Source organism: Ornithorhynchus anatinus, chromosome X1, assembly GCF_004115215.2.
Source record: "Ornithorhynchus anatinus isolate Pmale09 chromosome X1, mOrnAna1.pri.v4, whole genome shotgun sequence".
Lineage (NCBI taxonomy): Eukaryota > Metazoa > Chordata > Mammalia > Monotremata > Ornithorhynchidae > Ornithorhynchus > Ornithorhynchus anatinus.
The window spans coordinates 86,828,586-86,856,339 of NC_041749.1; the positions used below are offsets into that span (position 1 = coordinate 86,828,586).

Sequence of the window (27,754 nt, forward strand, 5' to 3'; positions counted from 1 at the left end):
AGGGGACCAAAGTACATCCAGGCTGGCAGTACACACAAGTGTGGAGGCAGGGGACTTGGGTGGCATGGGGGAGGGGTTGTGGATTTGGGGTGAATGGGGAAAAGAGAATGAAAGGGCAGCAAGGGAACTACAGATCCAGTGTAGGTCCAGCGGCACAATATTCACGGCTAGGTAGAGGTTCACAACAAGAATTGACAGGGGATAATCAATCGGTGGTATTTACTAAGTGCTTACTAGTGTAGAGCACTGTACTAAGAGCTTGGGAGAGAACAATACAACAGAGTTGTTAGACACAATCCCTGCTCACAAGGAGTTTACAGTCTAGAGGGTGAGACAGCCATTAACGATATGTACATAAGTGCTTTGGGCTGAGGGTGGGGTGAATAAAGGGGTTAAATCCAAGTGTAAGTGCCATGCAGAAGGGAGAGGGAGAAGAAGAAATGAGGGCTTAGTCAAGGAAGGCCTCTTGGAGGAGGTGTGCTTTTAATAAGGCTTTGAAGTGGGGGGAGAGTGATTGTCTGTCAGACATGACGCGGGAGGGAGTTCCAGGCCAGAGGCAGGATGTGGGCAAAGAGTCAGCAGTGAGATAGATGAGATTGAGGTTCTTTCATTCATTCACTCAATCAATCATATTTATTATGTGCTTACTGTGTGCAGAGCACTGTACTAAGCACTTGGGAAAAAACAATAAACAATGACATTCCCTGCCCACAACGAGCTCATAGTCTAGAGCGGGGGAGTCACACATCAAATGCAAATAGATAAAATTACAGATATATACATAAGTGCTGTGGGGCTGAGTGGTGAGGGGAAGAGCAAAGGGAGCAAGTCAGGGTGACGCAGAAGGGAGTGGGAGATGAGGAAAAGCGGGGCTCAGTCTAGGAAGGCCTCTTGGAGGAGATGGGCCTTCAATAAGGCTTTGAAAGTTGGGGGAGAGTACTTGGCTGTTGGATTGGAGGAGGGAGGGCATTCCACGCCAGAGGCAGGACGTGGGCCAGGCGTTGGCGGCGAGACAGGCGAAATAGGGGCACAGTGAGATTAGCAGTAGAGGAGGGAAGCGTGTGGGCTGGGTTGTAGGAGAAAAGCGAGGTGAGGTAGGAGGGGGCAAGGTGATGGAGTGCTTTAAAGCCAATGCTGAGTTTTTGTTTGATACGGAGGTGGGTGGGCAACCACTGGAGGTTCTTGAGGAGTGGGGAAACATGGACTGAATGGTTTTTTACAGAGATGATCCAGGCAGCAGAGTGAAGTATGGACTGGAGTGGGGAGAGACAGGAGGCAGGGAGATCAGCAAGAAGGCTGATGCAGTAATCATGGAGGGATAGGAAAAGTGCTGAATGAACATGGTAGCGGTTTGGATGGAAAGGAAAGGGCAGCTCTTAGTGATATTGTAAAGGTTGAACCTAGGGATTTGTTGACACATTGAATATGTGGGTTGAATGAGAACGATGAGTCAAGGATAGTGCCAAGGTTATGGGTTTGTGAGACAGGGATGATGGTGGTGATGTCTACAGTGATGGGAAAGTCAGAGGGAGGACAGGGTTTGGGTGGATTCTGTTTGAGGTGTCGGGATGTTAAAACTGATGTTGGGATCCTCAGGCCTAGCACCTGAAGGCTGCTTCTGAGAGGATTGGAAAGCTCAGGATCTGAAGATACATCAAGGCGGGGAGGGGCCTCAAAGGCAGCCTGAGAGAGACTAAACATGGACAACTAAAAAAACCCCCAAAACTCCATACATAAGGAAGATATTTCAGTCAGTGAGGGATCTGACTTCAAAGAAAGTTGAGTCATCACTCTCCTGGATGAGTGTGTGTGTTCGTGTGGGGGGTGTCTTTCTACAGCTTCAGTCCACCTCCTCTGAAGGGTGGCTTTGGGAGGTCATAACGGCAATCACCCTGCTTTTTGAAAAGGTCCTGAAAGCAAAAACTAAGGTCCCCAGAATTTTCCCAAACAATTGCCCATTCAGGAGCTTATGAAATATTCACACATGTTGACTAGGGAGTCCTGGGGTACAGGGGTGGGTGAGGATGGTTGGGGAAGCAATTCCTGGTCCTGTGAACCTGCAAGACTAGGCCCCAGCCAGGGCCCCAATGAGGGAAGGGATGGGGGGAGGTTCCCATTCTTAGGGCAGATGGCATTAACCCATGAGAAGTTGGGCAGGCTGAAAACAGCATCGTCTACTTGAAAGGGAAAGGGACTGGGAGCCAGAGGACATGGGTTCTAATGCAGGCTCTGCCCCTTGCCTGCTGTGTGACCCTGGGCCAGTCATTTTGCTTATCTGGGCCTTAGTTTCCTCAGCTGTAAAATGTGGATTTTGTACCTGTTCTGCCACCTACTTAGTCACTGAGCCCCATGTGGGGCAAGAGACTACATCTGACTTTTTTATGGTATTTGTTAAGAGCTTACTATATGCCAGACTCTGTTCTAAGCGCTAGGGTAGATACAAGGTAATCAGGTTGGACACAGTCCATGTCTCACATGGAGCTCACGGTCTTAATCACCATTTTACAGATGAAGTAACTGAGGCACAGGGCAGTTACCTGATGACCTTGTATCTACCCCAGTGCTTAGTTCAGTGCTTGGCATAGAGTAAGCCCTTAACCATTCCCACAGTGATTATTATTAGGGGAATAGTCCTGGGAAATGGAGCAGAGGGTTAGCCCTCCTAAGGTAGAAGACTCTGAGGGAATCCCAGAGATCCCAAGTGATCCCAGGACCTATCTCGACTTGGGGAAGTTTGGGATAGGGTCTGAATCCATTCTTTCCCTAGTCTTGCCTTGGAAAAGCAGCACAGCTGGTACACTGCATACAGGATAGAGAATTCAATGAGGTGACAGGCACCAGGCATTCATACCCACCTCCAAGACCTAGGATTGTTTGAGTTTTCCTGTGAAGGGTGTAGGCACTAGCACAGCATGGCACAGGCTGACTCAATACCCACATCTGCTCTGGCACTTACTTATCCAACTCTTTACCCCCAAGCTCTGAAATTCCTTCGTAGGCTACATGCCTGGGCTCCGATTCCTGACTCCAAACCTGAAGAGCCCTTAGAATCTAAAGAGCCCTTAAAAAACAAGTCAAAGTTGCCCTGGGGTAGCACGCCATAGGGGCTCCAGAGTCCCGGGGGGGATAGGGTGGCCGTTTGCCCGGTTTTATATCGGACAGTCTGCTGTGTACCCTTGGGCAAGCCACTTAACTTCTTTGTGCCTCAGGTACCTCATCTGTAAAATGGGGACTAAGACTGAGAGCCCCACGTGGGACAACCTGATTACCTTGTATCTACCCCAGCACATAAAACAGTGATTGGCACATAGTAAGAGCTTAACAAATACCATTATTATTATTATTATTATGACACAGGATATCTTTATGTCTGATAGTTTTTATTTCCAACATCAAGCCTTCCTCTGTCTAGGCTCGTGTTACTAAATCCTGCAGCTCAAAAGTGGTGCAAATGTTCACAGGGACTTGAGAGAGGAATGAAAAGACTCGTGTGCAAGCATGTGTTTATGTGTGTGTGGAGGGGTGAGAGGGGAAGCGGGGGAAGAATCCCCCCCAGAGAAACTCTCTAGGTTCAAGTGGCCTCAAATGAATGGTGCATATGATATCATTATGTTACAATTGATTGACTGGCTCCACCACTTGCCTACTGAGTGACCTTGGACAACTCAATTAACTTCTCTCTGTTTCCTCATTGTTAATATAGGGATTCAATACCTGTTGTCCCTCTTATTTAGACTATGAGCCTCTTTGGGACAGGGATTGTCCCAGGAATATAATAAGTGCTTAACACAATGTTATTATTGTTATTATTACTACCATTATTCCTATCCACCATAACACATGTGATGCAATAATGATGTCCCATGCATCTGTCCACCCAGTGGCCACAAGGGCCGTCAAAAGTCATCTAACCCAGGATCGTGACAATAGGGCTCGGCCCAAATCCAACAGGGATCTGTAGAGAGTCTCCCTCCTGTCCAGTGTAGAAAGGAACCCATGAAGAAGTTCTTCCTAATGTTGAGCCTAAATCCCTCAGCAATAGAAACTGAGAAAAGTCACTCCCCCATCATTCATGTAATATTTCCTCATAGACTTGAACACTGTGATTAAGTCTGTCTTAGCCTCCTCTTCCCCTTCTGAAGCTGATTCTCAAAACTCTCTTCTCTGGTCTGGCTGGCTCCAGGGAGCATATGAGGCTCCAAGAGGACAAAAGTCAGACATGATTGAATACATGTGCTGTTTAGCACACTGTACTAGGTGCTTGGAGAGTATCATAAAAGTAGGAGACACAGTTCCTGTCCTTGAGGCACTTACAATCTAACTAGGGAGACAGTTGGTTAAATTATACACATAAATTGGGAGGAGGAAAAATATAAACACAACTGAATAAATAAATGGAAAGTGAAAATCGATCTAGATCTAAGTGCTGAGATGCCAAAGCGGGGAGCTCCCTAAAGAACAGATCTTGAGAAAACTTGTGGGCAAAGGGGCGAGGTACTATCGGGTTTGGGGTTGGGTCAAACTCACTATAAAGGGGAACTCTACTGGTGTCTAGGGATGAATAAAGAACTGTGGATTGGGGAGCTGGGGACTGATGACCCAAAAGACCAGAGAAGGCGGTATCCAAATTAGAAAGCCACAGATCCGACCTCTCCACCCACTCCTATGGCGTAGTGGATAGAGCACGGGCCTGGGAGTCATTAAGTCATGGGTTCTAATCCCAGCTCTGCCATTTGTCTGCCTTGTGACCTTGGGCAACACTTAAGTCACTTAACTTCCCTGGGCCTCAGTTACCTCATCTGTATAATGGGGAGCCTTCTTTGCGTTATACTTTCTCAAGCACTTAGTACAGCCCAATACGCCCAGTGGATGCTCGATAAATACCTTTACTACCGTTATTCCCTCTAACGTAAGCTTGATGTGGGCAAGGGACATGTCTCCCAACTCTGTTGTATTGTACTCTCCCAAGCGCTTAGCACAGTGCTCTGTGCACCGTAAATGCTCAGTAAATGCCGTTGATTGATAATAATCCAGGGTGGTATATCAACGAGACAGAGAACAGCCCATTTCCTGGGAGAGGCCACGTATGGTGTGTCGTCTGTCAGAGAAGCTGCAGCTGGAGGAGCCCAGCTCCCTGTGATGTAAACCAAACTGGACACCATATGCTCAGGCAGGGCCACTTCCAAAACTGTGGAGGCAGCAGGGCTCACACATAATAATATGATTACTAACATTTAGTAAGTGCCTACTATGTACAAGACATTTTACTAAGTGCTGGAGTAAATACAAGAAGATCAAAATTAAGGCACTAAAATGCTGTCTTTGACTCATAAGGGGCTGAAAATGTAAGTGGGGGAAGGCAGTGTATGTCACAGAAACTATCCACCAAACACAAAGAAGACAAGATGGTTTAAAACAGTAAGTATCTCAATGATAATAGATATATCTACTAAATGGCCTCAGGGTCAGGAAACCTTGGGTTCTAATCCCAGCTCCATCGTTTGCTTACTATGTGACCTAGAGCAAGCCACTTGACTTCTCTTTGCCTCAGTTTGCTCATTGGTAAAATAGGGGTCAAATACACTGTGAGTCTCCTGTGGGACAGGGACTGTGGCATTGTATTTATCTACCTCAACGCTTAGCGCAGTGTTTGGCACATAGTAAGCACTGAACAAATACCACTATTATTATTACCATTGTCATTATTATTATTGTTACTATAGGCGTCTGCCCTCCAACGGCCCTAGAGCCCAGTGGAGCTTCCCTCCGGAGGGCCAGCAGGAGTGGGGAGGCGGGCTCACTGCAGCCCCACAGTCTGGGTCGGATGGAGGTACCAAGTCGAAAGGTTCTGGGTTGGAACATGCACGGAGCCTGTGTACGTGCAGGGAGCTGGACAATGCACAAAGCTAGAACGTGCATGGAGTGGGACCATTCTGTTCCCTGTAAACTCTTCCTCCTGCCCCTCTTAGCTGCTCAGCTTGAGATTTCTAGGAAAATAGAGAGGGGAGGTGTGGTGGGAATCCCAGGCTTCTTATTCTTATGAAAATAGTACGAGGGAAGCCTAATCGAGAGGAGAAACCAGATGGCAGTCTGGTGACTGGAGAAGTAGCAATAACCTATAAGCGTGAAGGCTAACAGGGGACCGGAGGACAGGTTAGCATCTGGCCTATGGATGAGAGTGGCTCCCATACAGGTATGTGGAGACCACCCCCACCCCATTCCAAACATAGAGCATCAGGAAGATTCCCAAAGAGAACACCCTCCCCCAGTCCAATATTAACTTCCGAGACCCACGCTTACCCTCCTCCACTTACAGAGAGAGAAGTAGGACTTTCTCACTCTCTGCCTGATACATAGTAAGCGCTTAACAAATACCATAAAAATAATAATAATTATTCCCTGGGCTAAGGAAGACAGTAGAAAGAAGAAGCTACAGCTGGGCCCACCCACACCCAGTCCCTGAATGTGGCCAAATTAGGACAGAATAATTCTTTGAATGTGAATTCGCTTTCACATTAGTAATCTCATTTGGTCTTCCCAGCACCCCTAGGAGGTAGGGAGTGGCAGGTGTTACTCTGCTTATTGGGTAGATGGCAAACCTGAGCTTCAGTCAGTCAGTCAGTCAGTCAGTCAATCATATTTCTCAAGTGGTTACTGTGTGCGGAGCACTCTACTAAGTGCTTGGGAGAGTACGATTTAACAGACATATTTCATATTCCCTGCTCACAATGAACTTACAATCTAGAGGAAAAGACAGACATTAATATAAATAAATAAAATTACAGATATGTACATAAGTGCTGTGGACTGGGATGGGGGGATGAATAAAGGGAGCAAGTCAAGGCGATTAAGAAGAGAGTGGAAGAAATGGAAAAGAGGGTTTAATCAATCAATCATGTTTATTGAGCACTCACTGTGTGCAGAGCACTGTACTAAGCACTTCGGAAAGTACAGTACAGCAATAGAGACAATCCCTGCCCACAACGAGCTCACAGTCTAGAGTGGGGGAGACAGACATCAATACAAGTAAATAGACATCAATATAAATAAATAAATTTACAGATATATAAATAAGTGTTGTGGGGCGGGGAGAGGGGGGAAGAGCAAAGGGAGCAAGTCAGGGTGATGCAGAAGGGAGTAGATGAGGAAATGTGAGGCTTAGTCAGGGAAGGCCTCTTGGAGAACATGTGCCTTCAGTAATGCTTTGAAAGGGTTTAGACAGAGAAGGCCTCTTGGAGAAGATGTGCCTTCATTAAGGCTTTGAATGGAGGAGAGAGTAATTGTCTGTTGGACATAAAGGTGGAGGGCATTCCAGGCCAGAGACACGACGCAGGCGAGAGGTCAACAGTGAGTTAGACAAGATCAAGGTACAGTGAGTAGGTTGGCATTAGAGGAGTGAAGTGTGCAGGCTGGGTTGTAGTAGGAGAGTAGTGAGGTGAGGTAGGAGGGGGCAAGGCGATTGAGTGCTTTAAAGCCGATGGTAAGGAGTTTCTGTTTGATGCGGAGGTGGATGGGCAACCACCGGAGGTTTTTGAGGAGTGGGGAAACAAGGTCTGAATGTTTTTGTAGACAAATGATCCAGGCAACAGAGTGAAGTATGGAGTGGAGCGGGGAGAGACAGGAGGCAGGGAGGTCAGCAAGGAGGCTGATAAAGTAATCAAGGTAGTATAAGTGCTTGGATTAATGTGGTAGCAGTCTGGATGGATTGGAAAGGGCAGATTTTAGTGATGATATGAAGGTCAAACTGATAGGATTTAGTGATGGATTAAATATTCAGAGAGGTTTGCTTGATTTGCTTGAGACTGATGGGCAGGACTATAACCCAGGTTTCCTGATTCCCACACCAGAACTCTAGAGAAGAATGTAGAAAATATTTGGGGATGAAATTCACTTTTTCGCTTCTTCTGTTTGTTCACAAACCAAATCATTCTACTTAATTCTACTGGCCTGTCCCAGGTGGTTCTGCACCCAGTATTTGCTCAATAAATACTATCAACTGATTGTTAACCACCACTACAGGTGAAGGGACACAAAGATCCTCTCACACATGCTATGAGACAGTGGCATTTCAGAAGGAGTTCCCATCTTTAGGTCCCCAAAGGGCTGGCCAGATAGGAAAAAGCCACAGGGTGCTGGTGATCACTAGAAAAAGACAAAAATGGTAGCCAAGATTTGGGATCCGTTCTGGTACTAGTATAAACAACTGGGAATCAGGGCTCCATCCAAGGCCAGGTTGGGCTAGAACTAAACCAGTCAGCTGGACCTGGGGTGGGCTCAGATGGTCCCCATGGTCCCCCAATATGAAAGCTATGGATGGGGAGGGGGTGGGGAGAGGTGCAGCATGACAGCTTGGGGAAATCGCTCTACTGGAAGTGAGGCCTGATTGAATCTGAATCAAACAGATGAAATCTGCATCAAACAGAAACTCCTTACCGTCGGCTTTAAAGCACTCAATCAGCTCGCCCCCTCCTACTTTACCTCACCATTCTCCTATTACAACGCAGCCTGCACCCTTCAGTCCTCTAACGCCAACACCACTATACCTTGATCTCATCTTTCTCACCGCCAACCCCTTGCTCACATCCTGCCTCTGGCCTGGAACTCCTTCCCCCTTCTTTTCCTACAGACCACCACTCTCCCCACCTTCAAAACCTTATTAAAATCACATCTCTTCCAAGAGACCTTCCTAGACTAAGCCCTCATTTCCCCTACTTCCTCTCCCTTCTGCACTTGGACTTGTAATAACAATGGTTTTTGTTAAGCACTTACTATGAGATAAGCACTGCTGTAAGTGCTTTGTACCCTTTAAGCACTTGATATTTGCCCCAATTTTTTTATTGTAAGCACATTTATTTTATGGAATTTGTTAAACATTAACTACATGCCAGGCACTGTACTAAATGCTGGGGTAGATACAAGGTAATCAGGTTAGACACAGTCCCTGTCCTACATGGGGCTCACAATCGTAATCCCCATTTCACAGATGAGGTTACTGAGGCACAGAAAAGTTAAGTGACTTGCCCAAGGTCACACAGCAGACAAGGGGTGGAGCTGGGATTAGAATTTAGGTCCTTCTGACTTCCAGGCCTGTGCTCCCAGGCCATACTGCTTCTCCATTTGGACCTATTTGTAATTTTTTAAAATTAAATCATTCATTCATTCAGTTGAATTTATTGATTATTTTCTGGTGCAGAGCACTGTACTAAGTGCTTGGGAGAGTACAATATAACAATAAACAGATGCATTCCCTACCCACAGCGAGGTCTCTTTCCTCCTATAGACTGTAAATTCCCTGTGGACAGGGACATGTCTACCAACTCTGTTATGTTGTACTCTCCCAAATGCTTAGTACAGTGCTCTGCACACAGTAAGCACTGAATAAGTACAATTGATTGAATGATTGATCAAAGAGGGCCGGGCCTCCCTTCAAGATGCAAGCTCGTCTTGGGCAGGGAACATGTCTACCAACTCTGTTATATGTACTCTCCCAAGCACTCAGTATGGTGCTCTGCACCCAGTGAGCACTCAATAAGTACCATTAATCGATGGATTCCATATGCATAGAAAGCTGCTGGGACTACAATTCTGCCTTTTCCCAGCTGGCTCAGTACCCAAATCCTCTGTCTGGATCCAGGGCTGGGCCAAGCCAAGCAGGGACTGGGGCAGTCAGTCAGGCCTTGGATTTCTTGCCTGTACAGAGCTCCTTCAGCTTGTCGTGGGCAGGAATATGTCCACTAACGCTGTTATATTGTACTCTTCCAAGAGCTTAGTACAGTGCTCTGCACACAGTAAGCGCTCAATAAAGACCACTGATTGATTTATCATCCCTTCTCCCTTTGGGCCTCAACTTCTCCAGGCATAAAATAGGTGAGACACCCTGAGCTGGCCTCCCTGCTGCTTCCTGGGGCCAGAGTGATTTTTGTTTGGGTTACTGGGATTGTAAACTGGTGTGTGACTGGGCTTGGGAGTCAGAAGGATGGAGGTTCTAATCCCGGCTCTGCCACTTCTCTGCTGTGTGACCTTGGACATATCACTTAACTTCTCTAAACCTCAGTTCCCTCATCTGTCAAATGGGGATTAGGACCATGAGCCCCATGTGGGACAGGGGCCCTGTCCAACCCCATTATCTTATATCTAACCCAGGGCTTGAAACAGTGCTTGACACATAGTAAGCGCTTAAAGAATACCACAGTTATTATTAAGAGGTGACTATCTGTGGCAGTGTGAATGGGTAACTGAGATTGGTTGTAGCTGCATGCACATGTGTGGGTGTGTGCACGTGTGCATATGTGTACATGTGTGTGGTTGGGTGTGACTATGCGTTTATCTTTATATGACCCTGTAGGATTGTGTGTATAATTGGGTGTGTCTGTATGTGTATGTGAGACTGTGTGGGTAGGTGTAGGAGAAACTTGCTCACAAAACAGCCCGGTAAGAGAGACGCTACGGATTGATGAAGAGGGGTGGGATGGATTTGAGAATGAGAGCTGGGACTTTTAACCCTAATAATTGCTTCCCCCCGATCCCCGGACCTTAACGATCGCTCGGAAACCTCTGTTCCAATCCCAACGATCACTTACTGGCCTGGGACTGTGGGACAAGGGAGAGACCCAGGGATCCAAACCAGGACTGCTCTAGTTTCCTTGTCTCTGCCCTGTGGAGTAATTAGGGCTGCTTTCCCCAGTCAGCCCCGCCCCGATTTCAAGATTTCACAGATCTATGCATTCCTGGGCAGGGCCTCCTCACGGAGGGGAGGGGAGAAGGAGAACACAGCAAGAGGAGGAGGTAGGGGGGCTGGAGGTCATCAGGTCGGGAGGAGGGCAGAAATCCAGGGAGACACCCAAGGCCGGGAATCCCCCAGGCCGGGCATCAGACTGGGGGGAGAGACAGAAAGAGAAATCTGAAACCACCCAGTTCCCATCATCCAGGTTTGGCACTTGTAGAGGAAGGGGTGGGGAGGGTTCATAACGAGAAGTGCCGAGCAAAGGCAGTGGGTTGGGGGATGGGCAGAGATACCCCAGCTCCTTCCAGCCTCTGTCTGGAGAAATCGTCTGCTCCTTCCCCAATTCGGCAGTCAGCAGATGGAATGAAACAATATCTTCATTTCAGCCCTTGAGACTTCACCTGCGTCTGGGGAATGCATTCAAATGAACTATGACAGTGATTCACTCCCTTGTCTTTACGAAGAGCCTACCTGCAAAGAGTCTGGCCTGTTCTGGAGAAGGGTGGGGGAGAGGCTGAGGCAAAGTCCCTTAACCTCCCTGGACTCTTGGTTTGCTATCTTTACTTGGGGATCAGAAGCCAGAAGGGATATTGAGCAGTGCAATTCTGGTCCGTGATTCAGCATATGATAATGGATGCTCAAACCAAAGCCCAGAGAAGTCAAGGGGCTTGCCCTCAGCCACACAGCAAATAAAGCCCAACTCTTCTTCACTACTTTCTTTCCTGGTTCCAGTCCCAGATAATAGGCCTACTCTGCCTCCCCCTGACCCACACTGACCATTCCCCCAGTGTTGACTGACAGTCAGGGGGTGCTGAAGACTAGTGGAAAAACAATGGCCAGTTGGAGTGGAGTCTGAGGGCTTTCAGCATCTTCTCTCCATTCTCTTCTCCCTCACACCCCTTCTCTTCTGTAAAAAGCAGTGAGATTCTGGAATCAGTTTTCTCATTTTTCATCTTGAATAGATTGATGATGATGATTTCAAATATTTGAAATCTTGTGACAATTTCTAAGGGAAAGCTTGGGAAATTACTCCCTACTTCCCAAGTCACTGCTGTTATGCTGGAAGTACACCAATTCATATAGTTTTGTTTTCAGGCAATCTCGGGATACTCAGCAAATTGCTAGACACAGGTGGGGATCTGAGACTTCATGATGGTGGACAGATCAATCAATCAATCAGTCATGTTTATTGAACACTTACTGTGTACAGAGCACTGTACTAAGTGCTTGGGAAAGTACATTATAACAGAGGGATAGGCATGATCCCTGCCCACAAGGAGCTTACAATCTAGAGGGGGAGGCGGACGATATTAAAATAAATTATGGATATATACATAAGTGTTGTGGGGCTGAGGGTGGGGGGAATATCTACTGCTTAAAGAGTGCAAGGGTGATGCGGAAGGGGGAGGGAGTAGGGGAAATGAAGGCTTAGTTGGGTAAGGCCTCTAAAAGAGATGGACTTTTAGAAGGGTTTTGAAGGTGGGGATAGTGGTAGTCTGTCGGATATGAAGGGGGAGAGACTTTCAGGCCAGAGGCAGGACATGGAAAAGGGGACAGCAGTGAGATAGATGAGCTCGAGGTATAGTGAATAGTTTGGCATTACAGGGGCAAAGAGAACGTGCTGGGTTGTAGTAAGAAAACCCCCACAGACCTGGGCACTGTCAGCAGGAAAGAAGCAAATTGCTCAGGTAATGTTTAACAGTCAGATTTCAGGCTTCGTTACTAGTGGGCCATTGGGGAGAATACCACCTATTGGAGCAAAGACCAGCAGATTAGAAAATCTAAGGTCGTGGCCTGTACTCCAAGTCGTAGCAATCCAACAGCCACCTATAGCACTAGTGGATTGATTGAGTTATACCCACCCTCAGCACTTTTTTATGGAATTTGTTAATAATAATAATAATAATGTTGGTATTTGTTAAGCGCTTACTATGTGCAGAGCACTGTTCTAAGCGCTGGGGGAGACACGGGGGAATCAGGTTGTCCCACATGGGGCTCACAGTCTTAATCCCCATTTTACAGATGAGGTAACTGAGGCCCAGAGAAGTTAAGTGACTTGCCCACAGTCACACAGCTGACAAGTGGCAGAGCTGGGATTCGAACTCATGACCTCTGACTCCAAAGCCCATGCTCTTTCCACTGAGCCACGCTGCTTCTCTTACTATTTAATAGTAAATGTTAAGCATTTACTATTTGTCAAGCACTGTTCTAAGAGCTGGGGTGGACACAAGTTTATCAGGTTGGACGCAGTCTCTCTCCCACATGCAGCTCACAGTCTGAGGGAGTACGATTTGATCCCCATTTTACAGTTAAGAAAACTGAGGCACAGAGAAGTTAGGTGACTTGCCCAAGGTGACAGAGCAAGCAATTGGAAGAGCCAGTATTAGAACCCAGGTCCTCAAACTCCCAGGTCTGTGTTCTTTCCACTAAGGCAGGATGTTTCCTACGTGTATTACATTCAATTGTACAATCAAATTATTCACTCTGACTCCACTCCTTGGAAATATTTTTAGTTCTGTCCTCATGATAGATTGTAGACTCCTTATAGGCAGGGAACACTTCTTGAATTCTGTTGTACTTTTCTAAGTGCTTAGTGTAGTGCCTTACACTCTGGAGGCATTCAATAAATACAATTATTATTACTACTACTTCTTTCCTTCTGTATCTTACCAGATATACTTCGATATCCCTGGAAGCACACACTCCCAAGAAGGCATTCAAAGGACGATGAACTGCTTTTCACAGACACCACAGCGGATTGTCTGTAAACTTGAAAGAGGCTGTGGTAAGGTACTGACTGAAACCAACAATAAGGAGCCGAAGGCTGCTGCTGAATCCTGCTTTCCAGGCAGGCCACAATTCCATGAGGTGCTGAAGAAAAAAGAAAAAGAAAACTGAATCAAGGAGGGCAAGTTGTTTTTTGGAAAATGACAGACTGTGGACTACCCACATGGCATCAAGCCCCAAATCAACCTGAAGATCTTTAATCAATCCGTCAATCGTATTTACTGAGCACTTACTATGTGCAGAGCACTGTACTAAGTGCTTGGGAGAGTACAATACAACAGTATTAGCAGACCCGTTCTGTGCCCATAATGAGCTATGTATCTCCTCCTCAAATGTTGTGAGTCACGGATTTTCTGGAAGAACTAGCAAATGAAGTAACAGCTAAATGGTGAACTGAAAGGTGGTAGGTAAGGCTACACCTGGAGGCAAAGCTGTGGCCATCTGTGAAATTATGTAACATAGGGCAGAGATGAGAGATGTTCTACAAAAAAGAGAAGGAGCAGTGTGGCCTCATGGGTAAAGCACAGGCCTGGAGGACAGGACGACCTGGGTTCTAATCCCAGCTCTGCCACTTGTCTGGTGGGTGACCTTAGGCAAGTCACTTCACTTCTCCAGGCCTCAGTTACCTCATCTGTAAAATGGAGATGAAAACTGTGAGCCCCACGTGGGACATGGACTGTGTGCAACCTGATTAGCTTGTGTATAACGCAGAGCCTAGCTTAAGAAATACCATTAAAAACAAGAGTAGGGAGGTGGGTGTTAAACTAAGGTGTGAATATGGAGATGAAAGGTGATATGGAATTGAAGATGACTCTGAGGTTTCTACATGGCAGAAAGATGAAATGACAGCGTTAGCCACAGTGACAGGGAAAGGGAGTTAAAGAAGGAGCAAACAGTTCTGTCTTTGCAGGGCCGTTGACTTGGTAGTTGGTAGTGGTTGCTGCCCTCTAGGCCGAATCCTGTGCTGGATGAATCGAGAGGGAGGGGTCAGATGTTGATAGAAGAAGATATGACTGTCACTCAGGTGAGCAGGTAACCTTGCCCAGGGTCCCAGTGAGGATGGAGAGAGGAGGTGGTCAAGGAGAGGCCTTTGGGTGGAGATTTGGCTGTCAGTGGAAAAACTACAGAAACAATGGGTGAGGAGCAGAGCACGAAACAGTCACTGAAAAGTCATGACTGAGGAGTTGCTGGAGGCCAAAGATGCCAGTGGCTAGAGAGGACAAGCAGGGTCAGAGTAGTGCAATGATCTTTTGATTAGGCAGCATTGATCACCTGGATATTAAAAAAATCCCCTCCCAAGGAAAATAGGAATGAAAACAAGGCAGTGGCAAAGAGAAGTCACCACCTCTGACCCACTGCTCACACTCTCACCCTCTCCCCTCCCCTCTATCAAATCACATCCCCTCTCCTTGAAGGAATAATAAGAATATCAACATTTATTAAGCTTTTATTCTATGCCAAGTTATGTGCTAAATTCTGGGGTAGATACAAGATCATCAGATTGGATCCAGTCCCTGTCCCACACAGGACACACAGTTTTAGAGATAAGAGAACAAGGGATGTAATCCCCATTTTACAGAGGAAGAAACTGAGGCACCGAGAAGGTAAGTGGTTGCCCAAGGTCACAAAACAGGTCAATGATAGAGCTGGAACTATAGAGTCTGGGTCTTCTATCTATCCCATGTCCGTTCCACAGGGGCCATACTGCTTTTATATATTATTATTATTATAACATTTATTAAGTGCTTACTATGTGCCAAGCACGGTTCTAGGCACTGGGACAGGTACAACATAATCAGGTCAGGAAGAATCTCTGTCCCACATGGGGCTTACTAAACAAAGTAGGAGGAAGAACAGGTATTGAATCCCCATTTTACAGTTGAGGAAACTGAAACCCAGAGACGTTAAGTGACTTACCCAAAGTTACACAGCAGGTAAGGGGCAGAGCTGGGATTAGAACCCAGGTCCTCTGACTTCCAGGCCCAGACCCTTTCCACGAGGCCACACTGCTTCCCTATATATAAAGCTCTTCTAAAAAGCCACCTCCTCCAGAACTTCCCTGGTTGATCCCTCCACCTTCCTGGTCCTGCCATCCCCTCATCCACTTCAGCACTCATGTGCTTATTTATCCACCTGTGTTTATTATTTGTATGCAAAGTATACTCTTTGCATATATATGTATATATACACATATACAACACACTCATATATATATTCATATAATAATAATTATGGTATTTAAGTGCTTTTTATGTGCCAAGCACTGTCCTAAGAGCTGGGGTTGATACAAGGCAATCAGGTTGTCCCATGTGGGGGTCACACTTAATCCCCATTTTACAGACGAGGTAACTGAGGCACAGAGAAGTTAAATGGCTTGCCCAAGGTCACACAGGTGACTAGTGGCGGAGCCAGGATTAGAACCCACATCCTCTGACTCCCAAGCCCGTGCTCCTGCCACTAAGCCACGCTGCTTCTCTGATCTCCCCAATTAGATTACGAGGTCTTTAAAAGTGGGGATCACGTTTTATATCCCGGCTCTGCCACTTGCCTGCTGTGAGACCTTGAGCAAGTCACTTCACTTCTCTGTGCCTCTGTTCCCTCATCTGTAAAATGGGGATTGAGAACGTGAGCCCCATGTGGGACAGAGACAGTGTCCGACCCGATTTACTTATATCCATTCCAGCCCTTCGTACAGTGCCCGGCACATAGTAAGTGCTTGACAAGTACCACAATTATTATTATTGTTACTATTGTTATTATTAATAGGTGCTCAGGCAAGACTGTTGGTGATGATGGTAAGGAAGGCAGCATAACCTAGTGGAGAGAGCGTGGGCCTGGAAGTCAGAAGACCTGAGTTCTAGTCCATGTTCCACCGCTTGCCTGCTGCGTGACTTTGGATTTACTGTGCCTCTGTTGCTTCATCTGTAAAATGGAGATAACGTTTTCTCTCTCCTTCCTAGACCGTGAGCCCCGTTTGGGCCAGGGACTACGTCTGATCCGATTATCTCGTATCTACCCCAGTGGTTAGCACAGTGCGCGGCGCGAAGTAAACACTAGATGCCATCATCATCAGGAGAAAGAGGGGGAGGGAGAGAGACGGAAGGCGAGGCGAATGGAAAAGTAAAGACCAAGCAAAAGGGGAAGAGGTCGAGCAAGAGCCCGGGCGGGCACAGAGGGTGGGGGAAGGGGGAAGACGGTGCCCAGGGCCAGGACAGAGTCCCACTCCGCCCCCCACCAACCCTCGCCAGGTCTCTCTTCGCTAACGGCCTCACTCCGCTCACCTTGCGGGGTAGTGGAGGCATCTGGCTGGTCCGGGGAGTTTTTGCCGCCTGGAGGAGTTTCGGGGATTGGCGGGGGGAGAGGACTGGGGATCGGGAAACGGAGCAAGAAAGAAAGGGGGACAGAGAAAGGGGAGAGAGGAGTGAGAGACCCAGAGAGGCGGGGGGTGGGGGGTGAGAGAAGGCGGAGGAGCGAGGGCAGGAGGGAGGGACGGAGGGAAGGAACTGATTCCAACCTCTGGGATCGGAAGGTGACGGGGAAGGCGGGCCTCGGGCCAGACAAGGAGAGATTGGACGGGACTGGCGAGTGTACAGGCGGGCCCGGGATACCCAGCACCTGGGTGAGTTCGCGGCCGCCCCGCCTCCCCCCCGGCCCCCCGCCCCCCTTGCACTTCCTTGTGTGGCGGCGCCGGGAGCGGGAGGCGGCCAGAGAGGTGGGGTGGGTCCCCCGATCAGAGGGACCCCCAAACTCAGCCGAGAGACTCCCCCGAGAGGAAAGACCTCTCCGGGCCAGAAAGGCACCCCGGAAGGTGAGGAGGGTTGCGGGGAGGGTGGCTGGGAGCGGCGGGGAGGACTCGGGGGGGCGGGGGAGCCTGGGGACAAGGGCGCCGGACCTCGGAGCGGGGAGCGGGGAACCTGGGAGGTCCGGGAAGGCTCTCCCGCTCCTCCACCGCTGGCCACTCTCGACTCGGGTTCCCGTTTTCAGAAACAGAACCGAAGGAGGAGAGTTCGGCAGCGTCCCGCCTCCGCCCCTCCGCAACGTCCCTTTCCCCCCGACACTCCACCCTCCGGCCCCTCTGTCCCCACCGCTCCTCTCTCTGCATCCGTCGCCCCCCTGGCTTCTTTGTCTAACTCTATCCCTCGCCCGCTCCCGGTCCCCTCTGGAACTCGCCTGAACTTCCACCGGTCTCCGCGTCCCCTATCGCTCCCTTTACCTGTCCCTCCTCCATTCTTACCACGATTCTGTCTCCCCGCCCCGGACGCCCTCTATTTCCCACCCCCCTCTTTCTGTCATCTCTACCCCTTCTCCCTCTCCATCCTTCCTTCCCTCCCTTGCCGTCTCCCCTCTCACTTCCCTCTCCTCTCCTTATTTCCCTCCTCCCCCTCCCCCCCACCCTCCCGCCCCCGACCTCTCCCTCTGTCATTCTCTCCCCGGGTCCCCGCCCCCCACCCGCCCCCTCTATTCCCCTCCCGGGGTCTCCCCCAACCCTTTCGTCATTGCAGAAGGGACCGAGAGAAGCAGCTCTGAGTTTCTCTCTGTGTGTCTGTCTCTCTCTGAGTCCCTCTGGGCCCGACGGGGCAAGCCGGCTTGCCCCCAGCTCCCCAGTGCCGGGGAGTCTTTGGGACAGCCCAACAGCTGGACCGCGGGACGCGACGGCTCCCGGCCCGGGCGCCGGTCCAGCTCCGACTCCGCCCCCCGCCCGGTGGGGGCCAGGTGAGCCCGGAGGAGGAAGGCAGAAGGCCAGCTCTGCCCTCCTGCTCACCCGGAGAGGAGCGGGCGGGGCGGAAACACCGGGCGCTCCGTCGTGGGTCCTGAGGGGCGGGGGCAGTGGGGAGGGGGAGGAGACGACCCCCCGCCCCAGACGGGCCTGCCCTCCTCCTATACCACTTCTTCTGCTCCGCCTGGCAGGGAGAGCCAGGGGTGAGAGGTGCCATCGATCCAGCCCCCAGCGCTCCGGGATTATCCGGGAAGGAGATCGGGCAAGGGACGGGGAATAGGGGCACATTCAGATTCATTCAATCGGATTTATTGAGCGCTAACTGTGTGCAGAGCACTGTACTAAGCGCTGAAGAGTCTCCTGCTGACCTTTTCCCTCCCATCCTTCTCCCCCCGCCCCCCCATATCTCTTCCACTTCTCTCCTCTCTTTCTCAGCTTTTCTTCCTTCCTTCGTCCTCCAACATGTCCCCTCCGTCCCGAGCGAGGAGGTGGCCCCGGGAGATGCAGAAAAGCAGTGGCAGTGCGAGACCAAAGGAGGCGGAGGGGGAGGGGTTGGGCTGATAGAAATCAGGGTCCTTTCTCTGCCCGAGGGTAGGTATATTGCTGAATTAATTTGTCAAGGCATTTAGTGTCCAGTCTCGATTCACCCACATGGTGAGACTGCCGCCCAGGGGACTAGTGTGGGAATAGAGTGAGGGGAATAGTGGGAAAAGGGGGGGGGGGTCCCCCTCATTTCTCTGCCACCGTCGTGGGACTAAGGAGAGACACAAACCTTTCAGGTTGCTTTGTTCAGGAGATGGATTTAAACAGGACTCAGCTGGACATTCCAGCACAGGGCGGGTGTCCGTGTGTGTGTGTTTGCGTGCACGCATATATGGGCCTCCATGTCCGTGTGGGTGTTTTCGTGTTATTCTTTTGTAGAAAACAATTCCTCTTTGGGGCTGTGAAGAGGTTTGCAGTTCAGGAGCCTTGTGGTTTGCGAAGTTAACTGAGCTCACTGAGGACTGGGTGTCTGGATAATTCAAATCCACGGATCATCCCAAAGTTTCAGTTTAAACCAGCTTGAGTTTCCCCTCCTCTCTCAACTCCGGACCCCTGCCCCTGACCAACTGTGGAGGAGAAGCTTGATGAGCAGGGAAATGGCCACAAGGTGGAGAGCAAGGAGAAGCGAGGGACCTGGATAATCTTCACGCGGGATCCCGGCCCTTAGATAATTGAGACTCGACTGTGCTTATTCTATTTGATTCTAGTACTGAGCTGCTTGGCCTTAGGGGGTGCTGACACCATTAACAGGCAGAGATAATTGATGTTTTAAATTAGAATTAAAAATAATGTAAAGTAAGAGGATTCAATCAGCGTAAGGGCCGCAGTATAGTGTCTGCATGGGGTCCAACTTGGCGAAGAGGATCGTTCGGTGTATGGAGGGAGCAAGAAGGGGTCTTGGGTGTTTCGAGCATGGGGAAGGAGGGCTGCAAGCTCAATACAAACTGTTTGATGAATGAACGAATGAACAGATGAATGAATGAGCTTGAGAACGTCTCTCTTCTAAGATCTGTGTTCTGTCTGCTTTGCAGGTCCAGCAAATCAGATGTTGGTTGGTCACGTCCATTCCCCAGGCTCCATATAGAGCCTGCATTACTGGAGACAGAAGAAGGAACTGCAGTCCAGCACAGTATTCTGTCAGGTAAAGGGCTGGAGGCCTTCAAAGGTGCCAACTGACCTAGCTTTTCTCTTCCAGTTCCCTTTCTTCCCTGCTATGCCGTCCCCCCCGTCCCCTCCCCCGCCGCGTTCCCCCCCTTCCAACCCCATTAGAAAAACATGAGGCTATTGGGTCTTGCTGGGAAGGGAATCAGTGTCCATGGCAAGCAGATTTCTGAGTGTTGTTGGTATGTTGGGACATCCAGGGATTTGCAGAATGAACAGGCAGAGACAAAAAGTTGCTTTCTTTACCTGGATTGGGTTTGCTTTCATACTCGCCAAAGCCTCATGGTCTTTGTTTGTAAAAGGAGATGGGCCTAAGGGAATAGGAGTCTGAGGCTAAAAGGAAAAAAAGAAGAAAATGATGATGTGGTTTGAAATTTTTCAGCTAATGTGCCCTTGTACATGTGCATTGAGAGTTTTCTTCCAGGAAATGGGTGCAAAATAAGGGCCAGGTAGGGTAAGTCACTCCATCTTAGAGGAACTTCTGGTAATACTGTGCAGTGAAGAAGGCTCGAGGCAGTTTCCCAGTTTGGAATGAGAGCTCCAGAGCCGGTGAGCATCCCCACGGAGTTTTTAGGGATTCAGTTTGTGCAGCAGTCTGTATCTTGGCTAGCAGAAGGGGTGCCTTATAGGAATGGTCCAATTCCTCTACTTTGGGTATTTGGTCAAGCACTGGACCCTATTCTCAGCTCCTAATGTTGACCCTGACCTTGTCTATCTGGCCGTGAGCTAGATGCATCCTACATGGCATGGGATAGTTGGTCTGACCTTGACCTGACATGACTCAGTGGCCGACTCTCCGGTCCAGAGACTGTAGTGCTGAGCGTGGATTTGTGGGGAGTGGGGCCTCAATAGGGGCAGATTTGAACATGATGAAACAGGGAGAACAGGTTTCTAAAGGCCATCACGGTTCCCTGGGTCCTGCAGGTTGAGTTGTCGGTTTGGTGCTTTTTCAGCCCAGAGTAATCTCCAATCCTTGGGGGTTCCTGGGCCTGGGCTGGAGGTCGTCTGGAGGTCGTCTGGCGTGCTTGAGGGACTGTAGAGGGGAAGGTGGCCAGCCAGCCTGGGGGTTGGGGAGACAGTGGGGGAAGGGGCAGAGAGGCAAGGGTACAGCCTGCTTCCTTCGTCTTGTCTGAGGGGCTCGCTCTCCAGAGCTCCCTTGGCCACGGGGAAAATGGGGAAGCCTCTCCAGGGCTGACCCTGCTACACAGGCTTGGGATCAGAGGCTGCTGAGACTCTATTCTGCTGACTCCCGGTGTTTGCAGTCTGGTTCCATTCTTGACTAACCTCTGAGCGGAATACTTCCACACTACCCTCCTCCCAGCCATTCCAGCAGAACACTGTTATTACTCTATCATGGTTATTACAACTTAGAGCAGTGTTACATAAGACACAGTCTATATAAAACCGTTAGCAATACCACCTCAATTGAATAGACTGCTTTCTTCAGAGGAGTTCAAAGTCCTTCCCAGGTGGTGCCTCCCTCCTTTTCACCCCATTTCCCAGGGCGGGGGGGTGGATGAAGGAAGGGGGGGGCACCATGGGTTTGACTCCCATGTTAGAGGAGCCCAGAGAGGTTAAGGAGTCGGTTTGAAGTCCCACAACAGAAACAGTTACTGCTCCATGAAAACTCTAACTCTGCCTTTAAGAAGTAGTAAATGCATTTGAATAGCTGGGTAGTGGGGGAAATCTTGAAACCTTCCAACTCCTGTTCCCTGCAGCAGTTTCTCCTTGGGGATGGGCAGAGAAGTCCAAGAGGGAAGCTGAGCCTTAAAGCAGAATCTTCAAAGCTATAAATTGGAGGGAGAGAGGGCCACAACCTGGACACCTGGGAGTCAAATTCACTCGCTGGTCCCTGTCCCTCTCATAAGCCCATCTCTTTGTCCTGTCAGATACCCCATTTGTATCATGGGCCCGTGATTGCCGCCCCTCCCCCAGCCTGGGAATTTGTGTGTGTGTGTGTGTTTGGAGGGGGGCGTTGTGGCCAAGGGTGTCTGGCACTCTAGTGGGGTCTCTGAGCTCAGTGAACCTTGTTCCCCTTGCGAGTGGGGGTGGCGTGCGAAGCGGGCAGCCCTGGCTGGCCAGAACCAGGAGTTCATGGAGGGGAAATACATGAAACTGAGGTGCCTGCAGTAGCCTCTGTCACAAGTGCCACTCCCTTCCTGTGTCCCCTCTCCATCCTCACGGTCGGACGGCCTCCAGGATGTGGCTCTGTGCTAGGGGTCTGCTTTCCATCCTCCTCTCTCCACCCCTGCCCACAAACTGGGTCCTGCTTCTCTCCCCAAAGTCCACAAGCACAGACACACTGATCCCCAGGGATGGACTGGGGCAGAGCTTCCAGATCCGATCCAGGCGGGGGTCCAACGTCCCCCCCCTGGGAACTAGAAAGGGGACTCTGCCAACCTGGCTCTTCCTCGCTTCCTCCCTCTACAGCTGGGCGCCGTTGGTGGCTACGGAGAAGGAAACCCTGTGGTTAGAACGGCCATCGGAAGTTGTGTCGGTGGAGAAAGCAAGGGAGGGTTGGGGAGTGGAGAGGCAGAACTCGGCAGCTCCTGCTGACTTTCTCCAGCCAGGGGCGGCCTCAAGGGTCATTGACAGGTCTGAGTAGCATTGTGGCCTAGTGGAAACAGCTCGGGCGTGGAAATTAGGAGACCTGGTTTCTCCTCCTGGCTCTGCCACTTGCCTACTGTGTCATCTTGGGCAAATCCCTTAATTTCTCTGTGCCCCATTTACTCATCTGTAAAATAGAGATAAAATCCCCATTCTCTCTCCTCCTTAGACTGTGAGCCCCCTGTGGGACAGGGATTGTGTCCGATCTGATTACATTAGCTTGTATCCACCTCTGCATTTAGCACCGTGCTGGGCACATAGTAAGAGCTTAACAAATGTCACAATTTATTGTGCTCTAGATAAGTGGTGTCCTGGGGGAGTGGTGGGGAGCAGGGGGGGCGGGGAGGTTGCGGGGAAGGAATATGGAGGTGGATTCTCTCTGTGAGTGTGTGAAAAGCCCCCCAACAGGTGAGATCCCCAGCGGGGGCTGACCAAAAGTGTCTGGGTCTACACTCCCTTGGCAATTCCAGTGTTCAGGGTCAGGCCCCTGTAAATTAAGAGGCTGCTTTGTCAGTAGAGATGGAAAGTCTGCTACACTAGCAAAGCTGCCTTTTAATTTACAAGCGTCCAACCCCACCCTTTGGAAACACCGAGTTAGTGAAGGGAAGGAGGCGAGTGAAGGGAGGTTCTAAATCGGATTAATTACCAGTCTGTTCAGTTCCCTTTGGTGCCGAACAGGAAGCGATGTAGAAACCAGACAATTCTCGTCCACTAGTGGCTGAGGGGGTCGGGATGGGGGTCCCTCCTGTTTCCTCAGAGCAATCAGTGAGGTCCACGGGGCCTGACTTTGACCGCCCCCATAGAGCAGAGTGCCCTGTGGCTTTCTCTAGCCAACCGGGGAGGGGCCCAACATTAGGGAGGAAAGACGAGATTCCTGTGCCTCCTCCCCACCCCACAACCGTGGGCAATGCTCCCCAAATCCAGAGGGGCCCCGGCTAAAGCTGAGCAAACTGGTTGCAATGCTGCAGCTCAGCAGTCTGCTTTCAGGGTGGTGTGATATAATGCAACTTGGGAAAATCCGAGCTACTTGTCGAGCCTCCTGGATGCTGGCAGACTTGGGCCATGCTTTCTAAATTGGGTACTACAAAGGCAACCCCGCCACCCAGTCCAGTTGTCCTCAGATTGTTTTCAACATGATTCACTTGGGTGCTACAGTGAAGGAATGCCTACTGTGCCACTAGCTGAGGAGAGGGTAGAGAGATGAAATCTCCAGAAGACAGCTCTGCGGAGGGTGGGACTGTCACCCGTTCCCCCACTCTCTTACCCCTATCTCCTCCCCCTTCTTCCCTCTCCTCTATCCACCTCCTTCACTGGCTTTCCTGGCAGTACCCGCTCTCATTCCCCACTCCTCTTCACTGTCTCAAGGAAAAGTCAAAAAATTTGAGTTTAGAAAACAAATTCTAAAAATGTAAATCAAAATGTGTCCCAAGAGCTGGAACCCTAATTACCCCTCCTCTCCTCCACACCCCCCTCCTGCCCAAGCCCCCGCATGATTTTCTGAAGTCACCCGGCCCCTCAGCATCCCACGCGTGGGCTGCCAGCACTTCCATTGAAGCCGCTTTTCCCAGAGAAGCTTCTCCTTGCGTCGGCGAGCAGAGCTGCAGGACGGCTGATTGTGCTCTCACTCAGCTGCGGGGGAGACAGCAAGGTCGGGGCATGGAGAGAGAGGGGGCGACAGACAGCCAAGGGAAGGGTGCCCAGTGGTGTTTCTGCTATCTGCCTTGGGTGGGTGTAAATCCTGAGACCCCTCCCAGAAACTCCAGCTCTCTGTCAGACCCCTCTCTCCGATCATCCTTTTGCCCTTTCCCGCCCACCCTCTCCATTCACCGTTCTCCACCCCACAGCACCCCTGAGCCTGATGGCCCCGGGTTGGGAGGTGGTTGTGGGAGGTAGCCTGGCTCTGAGCTGGAAAAGAGTTTGGAAATGGGAGGCGAATGGGGGGAACTGGCAGGAGCCGAGTGGACCCAACATCTCGCGTCCCTCTCCCCGGTAGAGCTGGGAAGGGACTCCGGACTTGAGATGCGGGTCTCAGGGGGTGCTTCGAAGATAGGACCAGGGAAGGGAATCAAGGGAACTTGTGAGTAAGGCCGGGGGCTTAGGTCTGGACCCCGTGCTGTGTCTTTGCCCAGGTAGGCTTTTGCAGAGGATTGAGTGTGGTGCTGTGGCTGTAGCCTCTATTTTCACAACAACCGCGGGGAGTCTTAGGAACACTTTCAGTCTCTGTTGGGTAAATAGGAATGGTGACCTGAGCACCAGAGCCTGGGACCATCGGCAATGCTTGCAGAGGATTGTGTTTCAGAACCCTGAGCCCAGAAAGTCACTTGGGGGTACGTGTTTTGTTTTGTTGTCTGTCTCCCTCGTTTAAACTGTGAGCCCGTTGTTGGGCAGGGATTGTCTCTATCTGTTGCCGAATTGTACAGTGCTTAGTACAGTGCTAGGCACATAGTAAGTGCTAAATAAATACGAACGAACGAATGAATGAATGAATGAATGAATGAATGAATGAATGAATGAATGAAGTGTATGGGGGTTCTTAGTTTGGGGGAGTGTGTACGTTGGAAGAAGGAGCTGGGGATGTCTTGTTCAGAGAGGGCCCTAGAGGAGACCAGGTCCCCAAATCTTCTTCCCCACCAGCAAGCCCAACCCGGAAGTGTCATCACTAGAAACTGAGAAACTCAGGTGACAAAAGCTCACAGAATTTCTTCATCAGGGAGAACTTCCTGGACAGGGGGTTGGGGGGCGAGGGACTTAGCAGGAGGGGAAGAAGCAGCTGAGCAAGCACAGGGAGGATCCGTGTCCCTGAGCAGAGGAGCCACACTCTCCTTCATAATAATAATAATAATAATGTTGGTATTTGTTAAGCGCTTACTATGTGCCGAGCACTGTTCTAAGCGCTGGGGTAGATACAGGGTAATCGGGTTGTCCCACGTGAGGCTCACAGTTAATCCCCATTTTACAGATGAGGTAACTGAGGCACAGAGAAGTTAAGAGACTTGCCCACAGTCACACAGCTGACAAGTGGCAGAGCCGGGATTCGAACCCATGACCTCCGACTCCCAAGCCCGTGTTCTTTCCACTGAGCCACGCTGCTTTGTGGTGAGATTCCCTGCCTTTTAGGAGTTTTCATAGTCTAGCTGTGGAGGTGTGCCAATATGAATCTCATTCATTAGAATTAACTGAGCACCTGTGTACACAGCACTATACTAAGCACTTGGAAGAGTACATTAAAGGATAATGACGAAATTCCCCGCCCTTGAGGAGCTTACAATCTAATGAAGAGAGACAGCAGAGACAGAGAGAGACTGGATAGAGACAGTGGGAGCGGGAGGCAAATCGGAGATACGAATGGCAATAGCGTGAGATAAACAATGAATAAATGGAAAACGTAAATCTTCGTGTCGGAAGAAAGAGTCCGTGCACACGGAACCTTGTGCCGGAACAAGAGACAGCTACGGCGCAGGTTTTCTTTAACGTGGGGCTATTATGCAAGACCTCGACTCCTGCATTTTCAGAAAAAATGGGCAGTCCGGGGTAGGAGGAGGTCAAGTCAAGGAAGGAATGAGCTTTACTTTGACCCCGTCACCCGCCAAGCTTGGGAGGCGGTGGAGACGGTCCTATGGTCGGGGAAGCTCGAAGGGCAACTGAGCCTTTCTTAAACCACGAGCCCTGTGCGACAGAGCCCGGTGTCCAATCCGATTCTCTTGTATCCACCCCAGCACTTAAATAAGAGTAAGCACTTAACAGATACCTTCTTTGTTGTCCTCCCCCAGCACTCAGTACGGTGCTTTGCACACAGTAAGCGCTCAACAAATACGACTCCATGAATGAATGAAATGGCTAAGTGTAGCTGCTGGAATGACATAATTGGGGGCAACCAAAAGAAGTTGAGAAATGACTCCTGGAAGAGGTGGGATCATCACCGATATCTCATTCTTCCCCACCCAGAAAGTGGCCACACACAGTGAAAGTGGCTGCTTATTGCCATTTGGAAAGAGTAAATCGGGTTTCAAACAATCCCGTCGGACAGTCGTCATTGGGCAGTTCACGTGCCAGAAAAACCCCGCTCCTACATCTCCTGAGCTTTCGGGGTCTGTGAACTGATGGGAGGCCTCGAGACAGAACCGGCGAGGTTTCGCAGATTGATCTTGCCGTCCTCTCCACCCTACAGCACACATTCCATCTTGGGTGGGGGTAGTACAAAATGGAGAACCAGAAGGTGGGAGTGGTCTGCTCAGGGTGGTGGGGGGTTGGGGGAGTTGTAGGAGAGTGTAATGTCATCCTGCCGGCTTCCCCGGAGGAGCCTGGGTGAATGTGTGGCCAGTTGTAGGACTGGTGGAACAGCCTTGACTGAGCTCACTGTGGGCAGGGAATGTGTCTGTTTATTGTCGGATTGTAGTCTCCCAAGTGCTTAGTACAGCACTCTGCACACAGTAAGCGCTCAATAAATAAGATTGAATGAATGAATGTATAACCATGGAGAGATAGGGAGGTCAGCCTCCTATGCCAGTGATCCAGCCCAGTCCATTATCCATATTCCGCCCCCGACTCTCTGGCAAGCTTCCGTGCCTCCCCTCCCCCTCTGCTGGTGGCCGGACTGCAGTGTTACTTACATACACACTTTGGACCTGACAGCTGGGCGACTTTGCTCCGATATCATCGCACGGAGCAGTTGGAGGCTATTTCAAAGTGACTCACTGGAATAGTCTGGGTGACAGCTCCCAAATCTCCCATGTAGCCTATACAACTCATTCTCCCCTCTTCGTCCCCATCTGTCCCCCACCCATTCGCTGGAGTTCAGATTCTTCCGGAAACTGGAAAAAGTTGCATTTGATTTTTTTTTTATAGTGTGTGTCAAAACTAAAGGACTGAGTGTTAACAAAGGTTCCCCATATTTCTGCCTGCCTCTGCCTTCTCCTACGTCTGCCAAATCTTTGCCTCTTGGTCATTCCCCAATCCAGCCTTTAAGTGACAACAGGGATGATTCAGTGTCCTGCCCTTTGCCCTTTTCTCACAGGTGGTTGCTGGAGGTTTGGTCCACACAGACACAGATTCCCAGTGGGAGTGCACTGTTTCTGTTGGAGGTGTTCGCCCCTACGCAGTCTATCAATTAATAGTATGTATCGAGTGCTCACTCTGTGCAGAGCACTGTACTAAGTGCTTGGGAGAATAATAGAGTTGGTAGTGTGCTCTAGTGGAAAGAGCACAGGACTGAGAGT

General features: G+C 49.9%; 1 protein-coding gene across 3 annotated transcripts in view; it reads left to right on the forward strand.

Moving 5' to 3' along the window:
- The first annotated feature begins 16,991 nt into the window (after positions 1–16,991).
- The window catches only part of PRKCD (protein kinase C delta), a 56,034-nt gene continuing 45,271 nt past the window's right edge, over positions 16,992–27,754 (forward strand). The window contains exons 1-2 of one of the 3 annotated variants that reach the window (XM_039910170.1): positions 16,992–17,129; positions 19,802–19,911. The gene's annotated coding sequence lies outside the window, so the exon portion shown is untranslated. Of the gene's footprint in view, positions 17,130–17,203; positions 17,319–18,039; positions 18,224–19,801; positions 19,912–27,754 lie in introns of those variants that run through there. The other 2 variants (XM_039910168.1, XM_039910169.1) reach the window with 2 other exon arrangements.